At 43.4% G+C, this 21,788-nt stretch overlaps 1 protein-coding gene across 1 annotated transcript in view; it reads left to right on the forward strand.

Annotated features, from left to right (window-relative positions):
• The window catches only part of KIF5C (kinesin family member 5C), a 135,898-nt gene extending 131,914 nt beyond the window's left edge, over nt 1–3,984 (forward strand). Inside the window, exon 26 of the mRNA XM_063933751.1 lies at nt 1,118–3,984. The gene's annotated coding sequence lies outside the window, so the exon portion shown is untranslated. The remainder of the gene's footprint in view (nt 1–1,117) is intronic.
• Nucleotides 3,985–21,788: the final 17,804 nt, after the last annotated feature.

The raw sequence follows: 21,788 nt of genomic DNA on the forward strand, positions 1-21,788 counted from the left end.
AACTTTCAGATACATCAAGGGTTTTAACAAGGTCCAGGAGGGAGACATTCTTCAAAGGAAGAAAGGTATTAGACTACAAGGACATGCACTGATACTGTAGGGAGGGAGGTTAACGGAAAACTTGATGAAAAATTGCTTCACAGAAGGGTAGTAGTCTAGTGGAATAGCCTCCCATTAGAGGTGACAGTAGAGCAATGTATACATGCATAGGATAGATAAAAGGATAGCCTTACAAAGAAATAAGGATCATATAGGGTTTGAGGTAATAATATGGTTAGAAAAGGGGTAGACTAGATGGGTCAAGGGGTTCTTATCTGCTGTCAAATTCATTATTTCTATGCTTCTGTTAAGCAGCTGTCCTGATGAGTGGCAAAACCTGTTATTTCACTGCTGATCACAGAGTAAAAATATTCTATTTCTGGGTTTTGTCCGGGCTGCGTTTTCTGTGCATGTACCATAGTTCAACTTGTTCACACAAATAGATTAAGGAAGGGGAGGAAGGATCTAACGAGATCCCTCTTTATGCTTCAGTGGCTCTTTCTGCTGCTTGATATATTTTCGACATCTTGTTGGGTTAGCATTTGCTGATAATATGTTGTAAATTCTACGCCCTCCCATTTATGCTGTGTGTGATTGGACTGGGCAGGGATCGTCACAGGTGGAGATTGCCTTTATCCCTGTGATGCTAATATATTTATAAATTGGGTCCAGATGTAATTTTTTAGAACAATTGTGTAATGTAAGTGTAAATTGTTTTAGATATCGCTTGTGCTTTTTACATGTTTATCTAACTTAAGTGATTTACATCCTTATATCACACTTTTGTAAATTACCTTTACTGTCAGGTGACAGCTAGGGTGGGTTTGATAACTGTATTATGTATGCAGTATTTGCCCAATGAAGTATTCGATATTTGGATCACCCATGAATTAAGGCCAATGTCTAGTTTTATTATAATTGTTTAAGCAGCTGCATTACCAGATTAGTGAATGCAATTAATTGGAGGCGCTTACTGAGATACAGTACGTTATTGGGAAGCCTTTACTTGCAGTGATATTTAGGAGGGTCACATGGATTCTGTATGTAAATATCCTGCTCTCTTCTGCCTCCTCCACAGATTAGAAGATCATCACTAAGCATACAGCGCCACCGTGTCCATGCTTGGAAGTTGTACACATTGCACCACCGTCTCAGCGTTGCCGTTGTGTTCTGCTCTTATCTACCAGTACTTATTACTGAGATGATTTTATCAAACCACCAGATGGGGCAATCTGCCTAACCTTCAGTTCACTGCTTCATTATAAATGACACTCTTCTCCCCTCCCCTTCATCACTTCCAGCAAGTAAAAAGGTTAATTAACGTGTAATGTAGAAAATAAAATCGGCCTCTTAAAAATACATAATTCAGCACTTACACGACATGACTGCTTCCACTGAGGTAAACATTAAAACCTATTCTGCATCCAAAATGTTGTGCTATGGCTCAATCAGTAGAAGCGTATCTCATGGATTTGGCATGGAAATTATTACCCTTAGAATGGATGATATTCGCAATCTGCTAGACAACGTGCATCTTGGACAGCGCAAAGTTTCTGAGTCTGACCGCATCCGTACAGTGTATATTATCTGTAAGTAGGGGGAAGGGGAGGGGCTAACACTGTATACAGCAATGTGACTAGTTGCTAGAAGGAATAACTTTCCCGCATGGGACAGTCACGGTGGACACATTTTCCAGCACATTGCAAAGAGAATTGAATGTATTCCACAGTCCTCTACTACTGCGGTCACAATGGCTGCACCCAGGGTACGCTTGACACCATTACATTTACAAAGATGACTCTTCTGCCTTCTAATAACCCTTATGTGCCAGTCGAAAAGGTTTTCCTCAAGGAGAAACTGCCAGTGTGTAGTCTGACCTAGAATATGTATTTATTTATTTATTTACAGAACTTAGACCGATATTACTTTTTCAGCTGTAGATAAGATGAGACTATTTGAGGTGTAGAGAATGAAATCTGGTGGAAGGATCTGACCTGTATAATATGTTCTGTGTATACAATATCACAATGTTTTATTGTTTGGGACTCTTTTGTGTGCCTCTGCCCCTCCCCCCTCTCCCCTCGCCCACATCCTCCTTCCCCACATCCCCCTCCCTCCCCTCGTGCCATATTCTCCTTTTTATTGCCCTGCCTTCAATTTACACCCACAGAATATTTATTTAGTTTGGGTTGTTTTGTGAGTAATTTATTTGTTGCTTTGAATATTATCTAATACAGAATTGAAATTACAGCTAGTGACGCACACACAAGCATATTATTCCAGGAATTGGCTTGTAGTACACCAGAATCTGAATCACTTTATTGCCAAGTATATCAGTACACAATGCACAATACACAAGGAATTTGTTTCCGATAGCCACCGCTCTAAAGGGCCCCATACACTAGAACGATAATGCCCGATTTAATTGATTTCGGGCATTCGGCCCGATATATCGGGTGAAATCGGGCATTTTGGAGGTGGTTCTGATCCGATCCGATGCGCGTTCCCGTGAGCATCGGATCGTATCCTCCAGATTGAGCGTGCTGCACTCATAATATGTCGGACCCCGCAGGCATGGCTGGGATCGCCCAAGATATAACGTATGCAAAAGTACCGCATACAATGTATCTTGGGCGATCCTGCCGCCCAGGAGGCTGCCGGGGCGATCGCCTGTCGCAGTAGTGTATGAGGCCCTTAAGACAGTATACATACATAACAAGACCAAACGCACATGGGGAAGAGCAGCACGATAGGTTCGTAGATACATGTGCCAGGTTGAATTGCAAATGGAATGGGCTAGGCGCTCATCGAATTTATTAGGGTAGTTGTTTGGGCGAGGGGGGGGGGACTGTTGTGTCTGGCGGTTCTCACCAGTTGCGAGCCGTACCGCCTCCCTGACGGCAGCCTCCTGAACATGTCGTGAGCATGGTGGGAGTGATCACCAATGATCCTTTCCGCCCGCTTAGTAACCCTTGCCCGATATATATCCTCAATTGCCAGGAGATTTGTCCCTATGATTTTTTTTCCCACACCATGATGGTGTGATGATATACTATTTGAAGGGACACACACAGGTGTAAAATACCCCTACTAATAATGATTTAGAATTGGTACTAGATGATAAACAATTATATTTATAATATTTTAGTTCCCCTTTTGCACAAACAGATTTTTCCTACTTGAATTTGTAAAGCAATTTGGATGTCAGCTTGTAGGATGAGGTGGTGCTAATAGTGCTTATTGAGTCTAGTATCTGATCAGTCAGTCAGATTTTCTGGAGCAATCTGGACTTTTGTTTTACAAACCAGGAATTGATTGATAGTAAAGAGAGGTTGCGATACAGAATATTATTCCTATAGTGCCTACCACCAAACTAATGCCCACTGTGGTCACAACTGCCTGTCTTGTACCCAGAGTGGAGATGTAGGCATCAAATGGAGCCGACTGCCATGGATTTATCTCTTAAGTTTCCTCCGAATATTTTTATTTTGCCTTCCTTTAATATAAATATCTATACTCACAGCTGTAATTACACATTTCTGGTTAAAATATAATTATGCATATTTCTGTTAAAGCACTTTTCAGTTCAGTTTTTTTTTAAATTGTAAATCTTTCCCTTATTCACTGTTGGAATAGAGGAAAAATCGTTTTTGTAGACCTACATGTATCAGGATTGTGATTTGTGTAATGTATATGTGTTGTAGCATCTATTTTAGTGAACATGTAATTTTCTGATATTGAAGATCAAGCTAAGACCTCAGCAATGCACCCAATAAAGGACTTATTGCCGACTGATTTATCTGTGACATATTTCAGGGTCTTGCAGAATCCCCCCAGGATGCATCTCCAGCTCTTACTATGACAGGTGTGTGATACACTGGCAGATTGCATGGTATTTTATCGGAAAATGTCAAACTGAAAAAAATAAAATTGAATTACAGTTTACCTCCTGTTTTTCAGTTATTTATGTTTCTTAAATTCCTTACTAGCAATAAATTACAGAGTGAAAGTCCACATGGGCAATTTATCATCCCTGTTTAAAATGCTAATATTTGGTTTACAGTACAGGTTGAGTCTCCCTTATCCAAAATGCTTGGGACCAGAGGTATTTTGGATATGGGATTTTTCCGTATTTTGGAATAATTGCATACCATAATGAGATATCATGGTGATGGGACCTAAATCTAAGCACAGAATGCATTTATGTTACATATACACCTTATACACACAGCCTGAAGGTCATTTTAGCCAATATTTTTTATAATTTTGTGCATTAAACAAAGTGTGTCTACATTCACACAATTCATTTATGTTTCATATACACCTTATACACACAGCCTGAAGGTCATTTAATACAATATTTTAATAAATTTGTGTATTAAACAAAGTTTGTGTACATTGAGCCATCAAAAAACAAAGGTTTCACTATCTCACTCTCACTCAAAAAAGTCCGTATTTCGGAATATTCCGTATTTCGGAATATTTGGATATGGGATACTCAACCTGTATTACTATGAACTTATTTCGAATTTTACCTTGATTCCAAGTCCAACATTAGATATAATTTAAAGAGCAATTAAAGTCACCATTTCACATTAACATATAGGAAAGGCTGTGTTTTAATGATTGAAATAGTATTCATGGAATAAATAGAGTGATTGTAGTTTATATATACACCCAGGGCCGGCTCCAGGGTTTTCAGCGCCCCGGGCGGGCAATAGGGGCGTGGCTGAAATGATCTGCGGTGCGCGATGACGTCATCGCGCACCGCACAGTAAAGGTCCTCTCCACGAAGGGAAACGACGCTACGCGTCTAGTTCCCTTCACGGCGGGCGGCAGCGGGGGGCACAGCACTGACAGCAGCAGCGGATCTTGCCATGGTGCGGCGCCCTCCGGATGGCGCCGGCGCCCTCCGGAAGGCAGCGCCCCAGGCAAAAGTCCTGCTTGCCCTTGGCAAGATCCGCTACTGTATACACCCCAAGTATGTAATGTACATTATTTATATATCCTCAGGCTCTACCAAAGGTGGATACGGCCAGGGTCCCAACAGTCGGGATCTCAACAGTCAGAAAACTGACAGCGGGATCCCGACCAGTGTCGGACTGGGGCATGTAGGGCCCACCGGGGGAAAGCAGTGGTAGGGGCCCATGTTTAGGGGTATGGCCAGTCTCTAGAGGGGATGTGCCCAGCCACCACATTGGTTTGCCTAACCATTTTACAAGTGTTGGTCCCCTAGATAAATATATACAGTAAATACTGTAGTGCATGCTAGATAATTTGCTAGATTAGTAACAGCACAGTCTGGAACCTGATCCCTAGAAGAGGGGGGGGGGGGGGGGCAGGCAGTAGGGCCCACCGGTGGTTTCCCCTGTACCTCTGTGGGCCAGTCCAACCCTGATCCCGACTGTCGGAATCCTGCTGGTAAGTGTGGGGGTGGGGTTAGGCACTAGGGGGATGGATAGGTTGTGGGGGAAGTTAGGGATTAAGCTGCAGTTGGCATAGGGGAGGGGGGGCAGTGGGTTTAGAGTTAGGCTGAGGGAGGGGAGGGTTAGGGTTAGGCTGAGGGAGGGGTGGGTTAGGGGCATGGTTTGATTACATACTGGGATCCGTCGGGATGCCGCTGTCGGCAGTCATCCTGACTGTATTCTCACCACCGGGATTTCATACTCAACCCGCCACAATTTAGCAGTGTCAGGAGGGCTGTACCTGAATAGGTAGAGTTTGAGTGATAATTCTTTGGACTTGTGCATAAATGCTACAGCATACCTCCCAACTGTCCAGATTTGCAGACATTTAGTGTAGTTAGTATTGAACCTCATATTGAGGATCAGTTCCATTGTTTAGTATCTGTATATATCAGATTAAGTTTGTCATTCCAACAGGATCCCTTTCCAAATCTCTTATGTATTTTTGGGGCATATATGTTTACTATGAGGCTAAGGGTGGTCATTCAGAGTTGTTCGCTCGTTGTCGTTTTTCGCAACAACGATTAGGTGGAAAATGCGCATGCGCATGGTACGCAGCGCACATGCGCTAAGTTATTTAACACAAAACTTAGTAAATTTACACAAGGTTGAGCTACGTTTTTTCATCGCTCGAGTGATCGTAGTGTGATGACAGGAAGTGGGTGTTTCTGGGCGGAAACTGGCCGTTTTCAGGGAGTGTGCTAAAAAACGCATGCGTGCCAGGTAAAAACGCAGGAGTGGCTGGCCGAACGCAGGGCGTGTTTGTGACGTCAAACCAGGAACTAAACAGACTGAGGTGATCGCAATCTAGGAGTAGGTCTGGAGCTACTCAGAAACTGCAGGGAAATATTTAGTAGCAGTTCTGCTAACCTTTCGTTCGCTATTCTGCTAAGCTAAGATACACTCCCAGAGGGGGGCGGCCTAGCGTTTGCAATGCTGCTAAAAGCAGCAAGCAAGCGAACAACTCGGAATGAGGGCCATTGTTATCTATATATCTGCCATTAGATAAGATTTTTGACAAGAAGGCATTTACATTATCCGTAACTGGTTTCCAGAGAAATTTCAAGCTATTTATGCTCTGTAAATTAGATTATAATGACCTCTAGATGGACTGACCGTTATCATTGTTTTTATTTTTACCTTTATCATTATTTCCATTTTTATTTTTTATTATTATACTGTTTGGTAAAAACATATAACCTATCCGTGTAGCATCTCACATATATTTTTAAATAATCATGCTATATATCAATGCATTTTTGTATATAATTTTTCTAGTTATATTTTTCCTTTTAGCAATTGAAACATCTAGATATATATTATTTGATACATTGGGGGAAATTTACTAAGCTCCCGATTTTGACCGAGATGCCGTTTTTTCATCAAAGTGTCATCTCGGTAATTTACTAAACACTAATCACGGCAGAGATGAGGGCATTCGTAATTTTTTGCAAGTCCAAGTAAAAAATTACGAATGAATACACCATCGGTCAAAACGCGGCTGTTTAAGTATGAATCTCGGTCATTTACTAAGAAGTGCAAAGCAAAAAACAAACAAACACTGCCGTGAAAAATTACAACTCGTAAAAAAGTGCTAAAAAAAAACAGACCTTTTTTTTTTATTCGTGATTGGATAGGCATGCACGGATCCATGAGATCCGTGCATGTATATCAGTGGGAAGGGGTGGGAAAGTGCTTATTTTTTCATAAAAAATTGCGTGGGGTCCCCCCTCCTAAGCATAACCAGCCTCGGGCTCTTTGAGCCGATCCTGGTTGCAGAAATATGGGGGAAAAAATGACAGGGGTTCCCCCATATTTAAGCAACCAGCATCGGGCTCTGCGCCTGGTCCTGGTCCCAAAAATACGGGGGACAAAAAGAGTAGGGGTCCCCCGTATTTTTAAAACCAGCACCGGGCTCCACTAGCTGGACAGATAATGCCACAGCCGGGGGTCACTTTTATATAGTGCCCTGCGGCCGTGGCATCAAAAATCCAACTAGTCACTCCTGGCCGGGGTACCCTGGGGGAGTGGGGACCCCTTCAATCAAGGGGTCCCCCCCCCCAGCCACCCAAGGGCCAGGGGTGAAGCCCGAGGCTGTCCCCCCCATCCAATGGGCTGCGGATGGGGAGGCTGATAGCCTTTGTTGTAAAAGAAAAGATATTGTTTTTAGTAGCAGTACTACAAGGCCCAGCAAGCCTCCCCCGCATGCTGGTACTTGGAGAACCACAAGTACCAGCATGCGACGGAAAAACTGGCCCGCTGGTACCTGTAGTACTACTACTAAAAAAATACCCAAAAAAAGACAAGACACACACACCGTGAAAGTATAATTTTATTACATACATACACACATACATACATACTTACCTTAAGTTCCCACGCAGGTCGGTCCTCTTCTCCAGTAGAATCCAAGGGGTACCTGTTGAAGAAATTATACTCACGAGATCCAGGGGTCCAGGCTCCTCGGGAAATCCAGGGGTAATCCACGTACTTGCATAAAATAAGAAAACGGAAAGCCGAGCCACGAACTGAAAGGGGCCCCATGTTTTCACATGGGACTCCTTTCCACGAATGCCAGAAACCCACTCTGACTGATGTCTAAGTGGGTTTCTTCAGCCAATCAGGGAGTGCCACGTTGTAGCACTCTCCTGATCGGCTGTGTGCTCCTGTCCTCACTGACAGGCGGCACACGGCAGTGTTACAATGTAGCGCCTATGCGCTACATTGTAACCAATGCTGGGAACTTTCTGCTCAGCGGTGACGTCACTTTAGGTCAACCGCAGGGCAGAAAGTTCCCATCATTGGTTACAATAAAGCGCATAGGCGCTACATTGTAACACTGCCGTGTGCCGCCTGTCACTCAGTACAGGAGCACACAGCCGATCAGGAGAGTGCTACAACGTGGCACTCCCTGATTGGCTGAAGAAACCCACTTAGACATCAGTCAGAGTGGGTTTCTGGCATTCGTGGAAAGGAGTCCCATGTGAAAACATGGGGCCCCTTTCAGTTCGTGGCTCGGCTTTCCGTTTTCTTATTTTATGCAAGTACGTGGATTACCCCTGGATTTCCCGAGGAGCCTGGACCCCTGGATCTCGTGAGTATAATTTCTTCAACAGGTACCCCTTGGATTCTACTGGAGAAGAGGACCGACCTGCGTGGGAACTTAAGGTAAGTATGTATGTATGTGTGTATGTATGTAATAAAATTATACTTTCACGGTGTGTGTGTCTTGTCTTTTTTTGGGTATTTTTTTAGTAGTAGTACTACAGGTACCAGCGGGCCAGTTTTTCCGTCGCATGCTGGTACTTGTGGTTCTCCAAGTACCAGCATGCGGGGGAGGCTTGCTGGGCCTTGTAGTACTGCTACTAAAAACAATATCTTTTCTTTTACAACAAAGGCTATCAGCCTCCCCATCCGCAGCCCATTGGATGGGGGGGGACAGCCTCGGGCTTCACCCCTGGCCCTTGGGTGGCTGGGGGGGGGGGGACCCCTTGATTGAAGGGGTCCCCACTCCCCCAGGGTACCCCGGCCAGGGGTGACTAGTTGGATTTTTGATGCCACGGCCGCAGGGCACTATATAAAAGTGACCCCCGGCTGTGGCATTATCTGTCCAGCTAGTGGAGCCCGGTGCTGGTTTTAAAAATACGGGGGACCCCTACTTTTTTTGTCCCCCGTATTTTTGGGACCAGGACCAGGCGCAGAGCCCGATGCTGGTTGCTTAAATATGGGGGAACCCCTGTCATTTTTTTCCACATATTTTTGCAACCAGGATCGGCTCAAAGAGCCCGAGGCTGGTTATGCTTAGGAGGGGGGACCCCACGCATTTTTTTATATTATTTTACAGTGTTTAATTAAAAAAAAAATAAAAAATAAACCCCAGCACGGATCACACAGATCCGGCCGAGATTGATTGTAAAAAAAGTCGGCAGTGTTTTGCTAATCACTGCCGTAAAAATAGAAAAAAAACCACGAATGACATCGACATCGGAAGAAAAGAAAAACCCGAATACGACAGCTTAGTAAATTAGTCGTAATCAATTCAAAAAGTTGCAGTTTTAAGGCCCCCATCCACTAGTCCGATTTGGGCAGTTTTCTTCAGATTTCGACACATCTGACCGTCATATCTGAAGAAAAGTGTCACATCGGATGGCTCTTCCGATCCGATGCACACTCCCGTGTCAGATATATCTGAACTACAGATCTCTGAGGCTGCCCCAACTATTTATCTGAATCTGAAGAAAACAGGTGCACATCGGATTGTTTTTTTTACTTCAGATGTATCTGATCAGATTCATCTGAAGCGTCACTTGACTGGCATCTCCCTGACCACTCCCGCCCACCAAGAGGGGGAACTGCGGCAGCAGCAGCATCAGATCAATCGCATGTAGCATGTGTGAAACAGATATATCTGATGCGATCTGGCACATGATATATCGCATCAGATATATCTGAAGTGAATGTAATTAAAATTAAAGCCAGGGTCTGATCCAATTCCCGGGACGCTCCCGGGAGATTTCAAGAGAAATCTGATGCTATCTGCAGTTCAGACAAGTCTGAGTAGTGGATGGCCACCTTTACACTTTCGATGTCATTCGTGATTGAACTTTGACCTGAAACGGGAAAATACGAATCTTAGTAAATTTACCCCATTGTGTGGTAAATGTATCACACCCGATTTTGTGTGTGTGTGTGTGTGTGTGTGTGTGTGTGTGTATGTGTGTGTGTGTGTGTGTGTTCTTTTGGCAGAGAATGTAGTAAGATTCTTCTGCCTTCTGTCCATACTTGCCTACTTTTGAAAAAGCATTTGAGGGAGACTATGAAAGTAACAACTATCAGCGCGGGCGCGTACTGCTACATCGGTGAGAGGTGTATCATGAAAATGACTTACATCCAAATGTAAATGAGCCCCAAAGTTATAAAGATCTATTTGTTGAAGAAAAGACACTGATATTTTTCAGAATTTGCTTGGGTATTGTGTTTTACAAGAGGTTACATATACCGTAAGTGACCACGAGAAACCTTATTTAAAATGCATGTAGCTATAGGGATCATTGTGCCTTATAACCAATGCAGGGAAATGGCACTGATGATCCCATGTGAATGTATCTCTGATCTCTTTTTTCCCCCCAAGAATGTAACAGCTGCATAATGGGGTTAAGGTGAAATCAGGGAGATTGCTGGTCTATTCAGGGAGTGAAGGAGATTGCTGCTATTTCAGGGAGTCTCCTGCAGAATGAGGGAGGGTAGGCAACTATGCTTCTGTCTAACACACACATTTGAGGTGTGTTGAATCTTGTAATTACATGTTGATTACACCTGGTACCCAGATATATAACTCCTGGGTTGTGCACATTGGATACCTTGCTTCTTGAAAAAGCCGCCTTGCAGTGCGGGGAAACGCGTTGAAGACACAAGGTTATCCAGTAACCTTCCATCATCATAGCAACCTGCAGTCATCTACAGATTTCACCTCCATTAGGAACGGACACCGGGGTTTTGGTGCAGCTTTACCTTACATCTACCTCTCCGCAGACACCCGGCCATCAGGTCTGCCGGCATTGCGGGACATCGAAGCATAATACTCACCAGCGTATAGTGCCGCCCTGTGTGTTGCGGTGACAGCTAGCGGGCTATTGATCCGGTTACCGCCGTCACCACAAGTGTCTCCCCTCCATCAGCAGGTGCCACTTCACCGCTGTGTGCAGCTTCCGGACACACAGGCCACTGCACCTCCGACCGGCAAGCCGTTGCCACGCACTACCGCTGTGTGTGGACCCCGGTGGTGTGATCTTTAGAGATACGGGCCACTGAACTTCAGAGTGGTAAGCTGCTGCTACCTATCACTGCCGTGGGTGGTCCCCGTTGGTACAGAGATCAACTGGCCACGTTGTTACACACTGTGTGTGGAGTCTTGTTTGTCATTTAATTCACACAGAGCCTTTATATACAGATACCATCTTTAAGCATTGAGACTGGCTGCATAAGGACTGAGAGTCTCCGCTGTTCTGGATACAATCCACCTGGTAACATATTATACACTCATCATGATACATTTCTATTGGAGGTGATTTACAGTGCAGGTTCTCTCTTAAGATAACATTAGTGAATTATGTTTGTTGGAGTAACTTTCCAACATGTGGGGCCAAATGTAATAGAGTGAGAGTTTCAGAAAGTGAGAGATTTGGTAAGGTTTTTCATTTTTGTCTTTTTTTTTAAGTGGCAATCACGAACACTGCAAAACCAGGTTAATCTTGCTGTGTAAATGATTGCCACTTTAAAAAAAACCCAGCAAAACCAAATCTCTCACTTTCTGAAACTCTCACTCTATATTACATTTGGCCCTTGGTGTCATTTTAAGTGTATTTTACATTAGTTATTCTTACTTGCATAAATTGTAATTGCAAACCCCCGGGAGGTTACTAATATTATTGTACGTAAATAAATTGTGTTTATATTTTAAAATCTGGTTGTGCACATGTATTATTAAGCGCCCATTGGGAATGGGTGTTTTTGGTCTTTAAAGGGCTTACTTTCCCCTGATTTCTTTGAACATATGACTACAGCAAATCAAGTGACTATTTTCTCAGCTTCTAACTGTTTATCAACAATACAGTAGTATGTTATGGGGCCAATACATAAGGGAGCCGCTAGGATTATTCCACTTTCTGACCAAACATTTATCGGGATTTTAACTTGCTGTATTTTGCAGATTCCCAGATTGCTAGTAATAATCCATCATCCAGGGCCGAAACTAGGATTTTCGGCACCCGGGGCACGGCAGTAAATTAGCCCCCCCCCCCCCCCCCCCCCAAAAAATGTATTAATAATAATAATAAATCAAATAAAACATAAAAGTTAAAATAAATAAAACATAATAAATACAAAAAAGTGTAAACTACGTCACACAGTGGTGCAAGCTTATTCTCATTACGCTGCAGCTTATTCTCATTAAAGGGGTACACATGTACAGATGTGTGCCAGAGCTGTGTGCTGAGCGATCCAGCACAGAGTGCACAGCACACATCTCTGGACTCTCAGCACACAGCACGATGTGTGCTGAGCGAGGAGTGGGGATGCTCACTTCACCCATCGGCCAATCTACAGTCAGCGATATAGACGAGCTGGGCCGCGCATCGGTATCACTATACACACGGAGCGATGTGAGCTTCATTTCTAAGCAATCTAGTCAGATTGCTTAGAATTTAAGCATACACTGCTACGTGTGTACCCCCTTTGGTCTGCACAGTGGTACACCCCACAGGGGAGAGGGAGAGGAGTGAGTGAAATGGGAGAGAGGAGAGAGATGGGGGAGAGAGAGAATATGCTCAGACATCTCTCAGACCGCCAGTAATACACACACAGTATATATTTCATAAAAAAGGCAACTTGCTCAAGTGCTCAATTTATACTACTGTACACACAAAGTTCCAACAAAGGAATGGCACTCTGAGACAGACAAAAAAAAAACGTTTGACTGAGTGATTTGTGGTATTGAATACAGCTATTAAAATTTTTGCCTGTCTCTGAGTGCCATTTCTTTGTTGGAACTTTGTTGGCGGGCGGTCGCACAGAGGGATGGGCGGGGACTTGCAGTTGCACGGGACTGTGACGGAGCTGTTACTATGACAGCACAGTAGAGCCGCTTATACACGTTACACCACAGAGGAGCCGCGGCAGGTGGGGGTGAGCGGCCAGCGGCGGGTGAGCATGAGTTCAGCAGTGCCCTCACTGGTCTTGTGCTCTACGCAGCGGCTTAGTCCGCATATGCGTAGGGCCGGGTCTGGTTCTGGATAATGGGTTTTCAGATTATGTGTTCTGTGATATGATGTAGAGGTATTGAACTATATACTCTTGAAATACATTTAATTTTATAGCAATCCTGTTTATTAAAAACAAATTATTTAGATGTTGCTCCCTTCGTGCTGTCATATTGTGTGAAAAGTGTGAAAGGTCTTCACAAATCCACTGACACACATTTTAATCATTTAATAAACTGCTCTATTCACTGTATTTTACAAACATATTGTAATTAGTCTTCTTGCCCCATTCAAAAAATAGATTATAAATGTATTGCTACAGTATAACTAAACAACTGAAGCACTGAGATGAAGATCATAGGAGCTCTGCATGCCTGTCTGTTTTAGTATAGGCAGCAGATGTGTTGTCTCAGGCTTGTGTCTAAGTGCACACATGTTGCTATGTATGTTTGTACTATCTATATGTATGTGCAATAATCATGTACAGTCTCTAGTGCAAATAACCCACAGCACACACATGCAGGCATTACAAATGTAGAAGTGGGTACATACTTTGCACTCCCCCCTTAGAAGCTTTGTGAAGTGAACTCTTGGACTGAGGTGAGCAGCCGGCGGTGGTTTGTGGTCAGCGGCCAGTGGCGGTGAGAGGCCAGGTGACCGGCCAGCGGCGGGTGAGCGTGACTTCAGCAGCGCGCTCACTGGTTCGGCACTCTACACAGCGGTGTAGTCTGCGCATGCATAGGGCCGGGCCTGGGCCTGACTACAGGCAAAGTTTGCGACGGGCGGGCGAGCAGCTGCTCGAGGGAGCCGGGCACAGTTCTCGGCGCCCCCTCAAACGCAGCGCCCGGGGCACGTGACCCCTAAGCCCCCGCCCCTAGTTGCGGCCCTGCATCATCACATCAGTTCTAGCTAGAGAAACTTTAATGTTATGAATAATATTATTAATTATATGATTAATTATATTAATAGTTAATTATTCGTAGTAACATTAGATTTCAGGGAACTGACATTGGGTGATGCCATCCTTTCTAATTTACAATAGTGATTACATTATTTTATATATCATTTGCCCGTTTTAATAGTGGTTTTCTACATGAAGCAAATTGTTTGTAAATCTCAGTGGCCATTGTAAGTAGGGTTGCTATTGGCGATGATAGATTGTGTCATTCACGTTCCACTTTTTCATGGCTGAAATGTCACTTTGATGGATGCGGATAGCAGCTCTTACTTTTCCTTTTTCTGGTTCACTAAAAATAGGTAAAAAGTTACAATATTTTAAGGTTAGCTTATTTCCTGTTACCAGATCTCAATGCTTCCATTCCAGTAAATGCAGGTCTGAATGTGAATTACATTGCACAGGATCATTACACTGTGTTTGATGCCTTCGGGCCTGTAAATTGTGGCTTTATGTCCATGGCTTTTGTGATGCAAGGCTGGATATTTTATCATTCAAGAAGTAAGGCCCCACGTCAGTGCTTTGCTTAAAGCCCATCTCCCATTTCCTTTCAGCGGCGGTTCAGGTTTCCAGCTTTTGTTCCAGCTTTGTGTCTCGTCCAGTCTGATCACCGTCCCGGAGAGATTAACTGAAGAGGCTGAGACACTTCAAATTTGATGGGTGGACTCCTAATGCAATTGTTTTTGCCTCTAACCCCCCACTAGTGATAGTGACTATACAATTAGAACCATGAAAGGTTGTTTTGTTTTTTTGTTGTGTTTATTTAACCAAATTGACAGTTTCCTAGATTATTTTTCAACATGCCAATTGTTACTAATAAGTTTGAGACGCATCGTTCCTGAGCATTACCACGCATCTGCAGAACCTTCCCCATACTAGTCTGCTTGCCTGCAATGTCATTCTAGACAACCCTCATGGATCCTGTCCACCACTGCAGCGAAGTGGGATGGGCAATGTTGTGGTGACGGGTTCACAGTACGACGCCAGTCGACAAATGTCTTGCAGTGTCGTCTCTAGAACAAGGCAATTGATTTGAAAGTAAACAAAATAACGCTGCAGAAAAATAATAATCTTTTAATAGAAATTTGTGGCATCTCACTGAGGGACTGTTGTACTTTTTGCATGCAGTGACAGTTGCAGTACCTGCATGCTTCCCACCCTTATGTATTCTACACGTAACACATAAATATGCCTAAAATTGGATCTCTTCCCTGCAGAGATACTTGGGGGGTCATTCAGTCGTGATTGCGCGCTGCCGTTTTTCGCAGCGCAGCGATCAGGTCACTACTGTGCATGCGTATGCACCGCAATGCGCAGGCGCATCTTACGGATACAAAGCGGATCGTTGCTGGGCGATGGATTTAACGAAGAATCCATTCGCACAGCCGATCGCAGGGAGATTGACAGGAAGAAGGTGTTTATGGGTGTCAACTGACCGTTTTCTGGGAGTGTTTGTAAAAACGCAGGCGTGTCCAAGCGTTTGCAGGGCGGGTGTCTGACGTCAATTCCGGGACCGGACAGGCTGAAGTGATCGCAGCGGCTGAGTAAGTTCAGAGCGACTCAGAAACTGCACAAACTGTTTTTGTACTGCTCGGCTGTTCAGACGTTCGCACACTTGCACAGCTAAAATGCACTCCCCTGTGGGTGGCGACTATGCATTTGCACAGCTGCAAAAAGTAGCTAGCGAGCGATCAACTCAGAATGATCTCCTCCCCCCCCCCCCCCCCCGGTCTCCAGGACACTGCACTCCATCACCTCCAGAACATTTACTCAATTAACAAGGATACAAGTGGAAAAGAACGGACAGAATACAGTTGTATTTTGGCAAAATTGCAAAAGAATAAATACTATCCTTACCAAACAGACTGTTCATAGAATTAGTAAATGATATTATCATGAATAAATCAACATCATGGTCTTCTATCACTTAGCTATTGGTATGTGCTGAATGCCAGCACACTGCTAGAAACATCCAACATCTGACAGCAACACTACAAGGCTCACCAAACAACAATCGTTTCAGAAAGGCATTGGTATTCTAACCAGGGCACTCATCATAGCTCCGACCACCATGTAGGACTATTGTGTCCTCTAGAAATCACATCTAAATATTCTAATTGCAGCACATTTCATGGAGTTGTTTACCTATAATATAATGTCTCAGCCACATCAGGCTTCCTACACTCGTCACTTTGCTCCCTGGCACCTGATCAGGAGAGAATTGGAACCAAATAATAGCCCATTCCCAAACCATTTTCTCTTCCCCAAAAGGGGAAAGCGCACAGAAATATAACTTTTTAAAGGTACACATCTGACAAGGAAGATACCAGAGAATATAGCAAAACCAGAATGTAATCATATACCAGGGGAGCGCATCAATCAAAAGTATTAAATATCACAATTAAGAAAACATATTTTCTTTATTTAAAAAATTATTTTTGTTGTTACACTGTAAAAACACAAATATTCTATCTCTGATGAATTCAAACTAGCTACACAGTTTTAAATTATGTAAATGCCGTCACAACTAAATGAAAATTCTTTACTATAAACATACTTGCCTACCTGACCCTCTCCATGAGGGAGAAAATGCTCTGTTCCTGGACTTTCCTGGTAATGTATGATTACCATCACCTGTGGTGAAACACCTTTCTTATCAATTATCTAGCTCACCACAGGTGATGGCAATCATACATTACCAGGAAAGTCCAGGAACAGAGCATTTTCTCCTTAATGGAGAGGGTCAGGTAGGCAAGTATGACTATAAGGAAAATTATCCACTGTTACCCGTTTGCTACTTCATTTAATTGTTAGATTTGATGTTATAGTTTTAAAGGGGGAGGACGCTGTGTTGATTATGGTTGTCGGTATTTTGACCGTCGGGATTTTGATTGTAGGTAAATTAACTGCATCCCGTTTTTTATAGTGATAAAGCTAAATATTTATCGTATATAATACCCTTTATGAGGTCTAAGAACACTGTACGCTATCTATGTATGAAGTACCGTAAGGGTACGCTAGTTGCGTAACAATCGCTTTGCCGTGATCGAGACGCTCAAGCGTCACGTTCACTCACGGCCAAGAGATCACAGGCAGGCACGTTATTGGCTGTTAACTAAAGTAATGATTCGCTATAACGTAGCGAACGCTCGGGACCACGAGGAGATCACCAGCGGAGCTGACGCTCACTATATTAAACCTTTGTATCTAAACCATAAACAGTGTATTGTGCAGTAAAACCTTAGTGTAATGTTAGAGAGTAAATGCAACACAATATAACCTTATTACCTTAAAAGCTGTTTGAGCGTCACCGACGCTCTGAGAATACTTAATACTATAAGAAACACACAGATACCGTGCTCAGGGTCCAACGCCTAAAATATATATTATGAATGCTATACTTGCAAAAGAGTTAAACACAATACAAGTCATACACTACAATATAACATAGACTACCTAACCAGATAACTACACAGGAAATACAATACAATACAATTTAAAGGAAAATGAGTGAGAAAGAGAAGGAGAGAGAGAGAGAGAGAGAAATTGAGAGAGATTGGCCCACAATAACAAGAAGATCAATATAGTTGCGGAGAAACACTTACGCACAAAGGGGAAACGATCGCATGCGCCTCGATATCCAGCTCCCGATTATCAGCAATGAGAACCGTTGAAGAGAGTGAACTGGATATGGTCGGCCTGCCTATTTATGCCCCACACACAATACAATTCAATGGTCCCTACAATCTTATTGTTCATTGGACACAGGAATTCGGCTTCGCATTATAACAAAAGGTCATAGGTTGATTCATACAGGTGGGCTGTGACTATTTCCAACAGCTCAGGTGGGAGGGAAACTGGGTTTCCCGCCGCATGGGTAATAAAGTGCAAATAAAGTAAATGTTCATAAACTTCTTATGTCCATAACTATTCGCACGAGCGATTGATCTGCTTCAAACCAACACCGGAATATTTCTAATTAAATATTCTTCCGATGGATACTAAACACCACTGTATTACTCCTGTCTGACCCTTCGTATCAAACAAAGAGGGATTTCTCTGTCCATGAACATTCTATATTAACCAAACTTTCAGAATCTATCAAAGGGACCATGATCTACAAAATACATTATTAGTGAAAATATGTAATGATTGAGTCGCACGCTACGATCGCATAAACTCTACCGTAAATACGCATACCATGCGCCTGCGGGTGCCCGCGACTGTGAGTATGCGCACGTACGGGAGAGCGTACGCATGCGCAGCACGGACCAGGATGAGGTGCAAATATGGCAGTGTGTGTAGAGATATTTTTCTGACTTTGACAGTCCACCCTTTGGCAGTCAATAATAACTGCCACCTTCTAAAACATTTCAAAAGGAGAAAAATATATGTCAGGGGTTAATTAATTTCCATGGTTGGGTAAGGGAGGAGTGAGGAGTAGGTGGGAAGAGGGTATGACCTAGTGAGATAGCAGAAGCATGTGTGTATGAGTCCATGTTTGGGGGGTCATGTATCATCGTGCCGTACGTGTTGTAAATCAAGCTTCGAGGTATTACGAAGTATACATTTGAATTCCTTCTTATCCCGTGGTACGGGTCTGTGGATGGGCTGTCAAACTTTACCGAGCTCTTTTCGGTTTTGGTTGTAACAAAATGGGGAAGCACATTTTAGTTGATGATACATGAATGGGGGAGATATGTGATTGCTGATATCTGTGCCTGTATTCCCTATCGACTATGTGTGTCATTACCTGTGGGTTGTAGAAATGAAGAAAAGACATAATTACGGTAAATGCGGTGGTATTCTATGTCAGGTAAATGTACAGTCGTCGATTGAGGTTTTGTTCGGTATCAGTTGAAAGTCGTCTTCTTTGCGCTGTTTTGCCCATTAGGTGCGAGCAAAAAGCTTTGTCAATGCCAATAGATTTACAAAAATGTTGGGCTAGCGTGAGTTTAAGAATTCTAGGGAAACTGGGGATCCATGGCAAAGTTCATCAAATGTCCGTATCTAAAGTGGTCAAAACTTCTTCTTTGGTCAATCCGTTGTCTGTATAGTGTCTTGTCAACTTCCTCGTCCAAGGGGGTCTTTTTATCTTGGAGAAAAACAGAAAAACAGGTGAAAGAAACGGACCGTAGAAATCGCATTTTCATCACATCATTGTTTCTACATTTGGGTCATAAATCAAGTCCAGGTTAATTACAGTTTCCTCACTCCTTAAACTCATTACCCTAGTACGATGATTGCACTTCATTAAAGCCTGACCGCATCTAAATATCAATCCAATCGATATGACAACACCTAAGATACATAGGAGAAACTTACCAACATCCATTATGACTCCTTGAGCCCAGTCTCCTAAACCAGAAAACCAATTTCGCGGGTTCAACCATGACACCCAACCAGTCAGCTCATTACCTACAGCAGCAAGAGTGAGATTGTGTCTCCTGCGAAATTCCCACTTCAATTGGAGAATATCGTCCATCTTTTGGTCTATGACCTCGACCGGGTCCTCGGTGCTATTCGTAATATATGTGCAACATTTCACGCCGTATTGTGTTGCCAGTGTGACACAATATCCGCCTGTCACTGCTGTGAGGTAATTGAGAACCATTCTATGCTGTACCAGTTCTGTTTTGTAAGCCTGAAGTTCTCTTCCAGTATACCTAAACGTGTCATCATACATTTCAGTGATATTGTCTAACAAATTTGCGAGCGCCGATATGTATTTATAATTCAGCACTCCTCTAGCGGTACGGGTGAAATCTAACGCGATTAAGAATTGAATCCCGGTGGATTCACTTATCAGATCAGAGGCCGGATGCTCTGTCTTCTCTATCAGGTGCCTTTTAACAACGTGCTCGTAATGGGTGTGAGTATAAGGAGCTTGGGCACCACGGTGTATGTCTTTCATTTTGTCATGTGATACAGTCATTACTTCAGGCAGTACTTTTCCAATATAACACAATCCTTCAGAGTTTGGGGCAAGCCACTTGTACGCCTTTCTCCCGCATATGAAATATGCATCATCGGGGAGAACATATGGGACGGAGTAGGACATAACCATATTACACACCTTCCATGTGAAATCTCCTAACCCTAATTCTTCCATCTGCTTAGTACACGTATCAGGTTGTACGATATGTGCACAGTATCCTGGTGATACCTCTCCAACTTTAGTAATCCTATTTCCTAAGGTATACCTATACCGGAAAGATTTTCCTCTACTGGCTATGTGGCGTACAAGCTCTGTATCTGTAGGCATTCTATCTGCTCTATGCGAAAAGGTCATGGTGTGGTTACTCCATGACACTTCCCAATTTCCCGGTTTTCGGGGATTGGAGATGTTGAAACATAATAGGGACCTATCCACATGGTATTGGTAGAGCTTCAAACTAGGAGGGCTGGAGATATTAAACCTCCGGTCCACCGGTCTCCCACCATTTAACTCAAGTACCTCCTCTATCGTTAAAGGAAATGGTACTAGCCCTGATTTGCTATGACCCTGAGGTACTTGAGAGCATACCCAACAATCTGTTTTGTTTAACACATTACCCACTAAGGAGTGATAGTCACTCAATGGATGCCGGTCCATATGGATATTAAAACTGGATTGGCATTTCTTAATGCACCCATCCTCAATGACATTGTTACAGAGCCTACAGATACAGTTTTCTTCAGCTAACAATCCTTCACAATTCCTTCTATGGTCAATGCTATCGGATCGTTTTCTGATACTCGCCTTTGCTTGTTGAATATGTTGTTCTCGGAAAACTACGCCTCCATCTTTATCATCAGAACCCATTCCAGAACCTCTCTCGACCTCCATGGTACTCTCGCCGGAACAGACTGCTCTGGTCAACATCATGGTTAACAGGAAAATCCGGGTCACAGTCTCTTGGGGCAAGTCCATCTTATAGGAGGAGACAAAGAAGAATGAGAAGGGGAAAAAAGAAATTTTAGGGAGAGGGGATGGGAAGTGGAGAAAAACAATAAAAGGGAGTGGGGAGTCGACAACAGCTCTTGGTCTTGAGATTTTCACGGCTCAGGTGCCGCCTCAGTCCTCCTGGAACAGACACTCCAGTGATACAACCTCTACCGTCTGTTCCTTATCACGGGACTTCTCTGGATCAGCAACCTTCTTGCAGTGGGATGAATGAACCCAAGTCTCTCTCTCAGCAACCTTCAATGCTGTAGTGCTAGTCAATAAGACCTGGTATGGTCCTTCCCATCTGTCAATAAGGCAACCTGAGCGTAGAAAATTCCGTATCATTACATAATCCCCAGGTTCAATGTCATGACAATTACTATCTGGTAAATCAGGAATCACTAACTTCAGATTATCATTTTGATTCCTCAACTGTTTACTCATGTTAATCAAGTATTTTACAGTTACTTCATTGTTACACTTCAAATCATCCTGAGGGTTAATCATAACATGCGGTTGTCGACCAAACAAGATTTCAAAGGGAGACAGATTAAGAGGGGACCTGGGAGTGGTTCTGATGCTGTACAGTACAATGGGTAAAGCTTCTGGCCATGTCAATCCTGTCTCTGCCATCACTTTACTCA

This window comes from Pseudophryne corroboree, chromosome 7 (genome assembly GCF_028390025.1).
Source record: "Pseudophryne corroboree isolate aPseCor3 chromosome 7, aPseCor3.hap2, whole genome shotgun sequence".
NCBI lineage: Eukaryota > Metazoa > Chordata > Amphibia > Anura > Myobatrachidae > Pseudophryne > Pseudophryne corroboree.